The sequence below is a fragment of the Schistocerca americana genome, chromosome 4 (assembly GCF_021461395.2).
Source record: "Schistocerca americana isolate TAMUIC-IGC-003095 chromosome 4, iqSchAmer2.1, whole genome shotgun sequence".
Lineage (NCBI taxonomy): Eukaryota > Metazoa > Arthropoda > Insecta > Orthoptera > Acrididae > Schistocerca > Schistocerca americana.
In genome coordinates this window covers 831,919,782-831,923,653 of record NC_060122.1, presented here as the reverse complement: position 1 = coordinate 831,923,653, position 3,872 = coordinate 831,919,782, and positions in this window count along the sequence as shown.

Genomic DNA, 3,872 nt, shown 5'->3' with positions numbered 1-3,872 from the left:
GAACGTTGGCCCCGGTCGGGTTGTACGATCGCCGTCCGCGTCCGAGAGCTTCTCTCCGGGCTTGGGGTTTTCCCTGTTCCACCTCGTTTCCGGGCCCCTCTGCGTACACCCTCGTGGTGTGTGCCCCGCCCTTGCCTTCGACTCGACTTGGCACAGGGCCCGAAAGACTTAGTCCCTCCGGAGGCCTTCCGTCGCCGCTTTTATTCCATCCTCGCCATGTATCAGGGCTCTGGCGTTGTTTACACTGACGGTTCGATGGTTGCTGGTCGTGTTGGTTATGCTTTAACTCTAGGGGACCATTCCGAGCAACGTTCATTGCCGGCTGGCTGCAGCGTTTTCACTGCTGAGCTGGTCGCCATTTTTCGTGCCCTAGAGTATATCCGCTCCTGCTCAGGTGAGTCCTTCGTTATCTGTAGCGACTCCCTGAGCAGTTTACGAACTATCGACCAGTGCTTCCCTCGCTCTCGTCTGGTGATGGCTGTCCAGGAGTCCCTGCATAATCTTGCCCGTTGCGGCCGATCTGTGGTCTTTATGTGGACCCCTGACCATGTTGGGATACCTGGCAATGAAAATGTTGACCGCCTGGCGAATGAGGCCACCAGTAAACCATCTCTGGACATTGGCCTCCCAGAGACCGATTTGCGAGCAGTCCTCCGCCGAAAAGTTTTTGCGCTTTGGGACGCTGAATGGCGCGATTGGACCACCCCAATAAACTCTGTGCCATCAAGGAGACGACGACTGTGTGGCGGTCATCCATGCGAGCCAACTGCAGGGACTCAGTCGTCCTTTGTCGGCTCCGCATTGGCCACACCCGACTGACACACAGTTATTTACTGTGTCGTGAGGACCCACCTCTTTGTCGTTGTGGGGCGGCTTTGACGGTGGTCCATCTTCTGTTGGAATGCGCCCTTTTAACTTTGCTCAGGCAGACGTTTGCGCTGCCTGATACGCTCCCTGCCCTTTTAACTGACGACTCTGCCATAGCGGACTTAGTTTTGCGTCTTATTCGGGCAGGGGGCTTTTATCGCTTAATGTAAGTGTGTGTCTTTTTGTGTTGATTCTGGCGTATGGCCTACGATTTTAGTCTGATTTTTTAATGTGTTTCTTGGTGGTTGGCTTTTCCTTTTTTGTTTCTATGTTCGGCCAACCACCGTCACACTCTGTGTGATTTTGATTTGTTTTGTCTGGTCTCTGTCTGAGTATTTCTTGTCCTGTGTCGTCTGCCGTCTTTTCTGTTGTTTGTTTTTTATTCTCTGTAGGTGGTTTTAGTTTTTTAGAAAAAGGGACTGATTACCATAGCAGTCTGCTCCCTTTAAGCCCACAAACCAACCAATCATACCTGTATGAGACATCTTTAGTAATGTTGCACTGGTTGGATTTTATTCAACTTTTTTAACTCCAGATATTACATCGAAAAATAATAAACTATATTGCGATGGAGAAACGATACAAATTACTATAGGTCATTACAGTTTAAAAAGTTTAGAAAAATTTATTTATTCGAAAAATCGAAATATTCATATTAATGCAGATGAAATTTTAGACAGAATTGTTATTGAAAGTGATAAAAAGTTAAACTTGGATATAAAAGAAAATAATATTGAAAGTGTGCTAGGATTTAATAATCAAATTATTAATACAAAAGAAAAAACTATTGCTAAAATGTTCCTAAAATTATTCCATTCAAATGATTTAATATAAATTTTAATTTAGCTGATGGAATGTTTGTAAAGAATACTGATCATTTTCATAAAGAAACTAATGTTATTGTTTCGTTTAAACCAAATGCTGAATTGGAGGACCAATAATTCATGAAGCACCTTATTCTATACATATTCCAAGTTTTGGACCTATGTGAGATATAGAAATTCCTGCAACCGAAGATAATGATAATTTGATTGACTTTAATGGTGTTTATGTAACAGTAATTTTACAAATGTCTTAACGAATTTTATCTGTATTAAACCATGAACAAAATCGAGAGTTGTAAGTTTTACTCATTCGCAGTGAATGAAAAGACTAAAAATAATCTAAATCCCCCCAACAAAAACACTGATATTAATATAGGAGATGTTTGGGTTAACCCTAATGATGCTCAGTTGTACATGAGTTTTAGTATCATTGGAGCTGATTGTACTGATTTTCCATCATATGATGGAAAATCCAATAAAAAATTAATCGATAATTATGTGGCAAAGTTGTTCAAAGTCATCACTATAAAGAAAGGAAACAATGTTTTGTCTAGAATGGAACATCTATTCATTCCTTCATCTGTCCTTATGCAATTGACTTCAACTATAGCTCATTAATTAACCAAGGAAGATCTTATCCTTAATAATAGTGAGATAAAAAGTAAGTAAAATGACGTACTTTTTTCACTAGATTTGTTTGGTGGATTTTTCAAAGATTATAAAGAAGTGATGTGGGATGGAGCTTTAATAGTAATTTTTACGTGGAGTTCAAGTGCTGGAGATGCTATTCTTAGATGGACTCATAAAAACGATGCTGGAGTTGAAATAAAAGATACACTTCCAAAAGAAGCTAAAATTACAGTAGTATGTATGGAAATTCGTGTTCCTGCTGCAAAATATGAACCAGAATATTCATTAGCGCTAGAAGAAAAAAGGCTAAAAATCCAAAAACTCCAGTTTGTTTCTTTGAGTCATAAACTATTGAAATACCCAGATTAAAAGGAAAAAGAAATTTTGAACCATATATTACTAATTATTATAATTCTTCTGAATTTGATATGCCTTATTTTATTTTTGTTGTGTTTCATAGTAATCGAAAAACCAATCACTTAACTGATTCTTCTTTTTTCGATCGTGGTAAATTACAAAATATCTGTGTGAAAAATGGAAGAACTTAAGTTTTTCCTCAAGAATTATGGAATCTTGATCCACGAAACAATTATCTGAAAGCATATGTTGCTTCTCGCGATTTTAAGAAAGTTACTCGATTGAATGATGATGTCAATGTTAATCCCTCCAGTTTTATTGAAAATTATCCTATTTTTGTTACAAATATGTCTAGGAGAATGAATGTGATAGTCGCACAGAAAACTACAATGAAGCTAAAATGAGCAGTAGGCTGCCGGAGGAAGGAGCGAGGAGAGAGTGCAGGGAGGTGGTGGGCCCGTGGGCGGCTGAAGGCCAAGGACAGCGAGGCGGCGAGAGGAGGATGCCCTCGGTGGTGGTCTGGCTGGCCTTCGCAGCAGCGAGGGATCCCCATTCTGCTAGCAATGTGGACGCCCAGTAATGGTCTGCTAGGAGTGACCAGCGTGAGGCCGGAGCGCGAACAGGTTGTGGAGCAGCCTGGCGGCACCACACACTTTCACCAGGTGGTTGCCTGCAACTATCCACAGAGGTCCGCTGTGGACTGCAGGTATGGTATCGCAGCAAAACTCTGTATTTCTCTAGTGCAATAATGCGGAACCGATTCACGCTGAAAAAAAAATTAGTCCCAGTTTGCGTCATCAGATGCAAATGTGGCGCAGTGAATAAAAGAAAGAGGTATAGAAATGTTTCCTAATCCACGTCATGTATTAGGAACGAGGGGTGTGCAGAAATGGTCATACAAGTGAGAAACGCATAATGTTGGTTTTATTATTAACCGTAGCTTACGCAGTTTACTCAATATGAGCACCGGAGACGCCGAAGAGATGCTGCATTTATAAAACGATCTGATCAAAAATTGCTGGCAGCAGTTCCAGTAGAAAGTGAGCAACGTGTTCCTGTATACTTACCTTCAGATCAGGCAGAGACTAAATGTGTCCCTGGTAAATGCATTGTTTTAGATATCCACGGAGCTAGAAGTCACATGGATTCAGACAACTTGCAGACCATGCAGTTGGAAAACCTCTGGATATAACA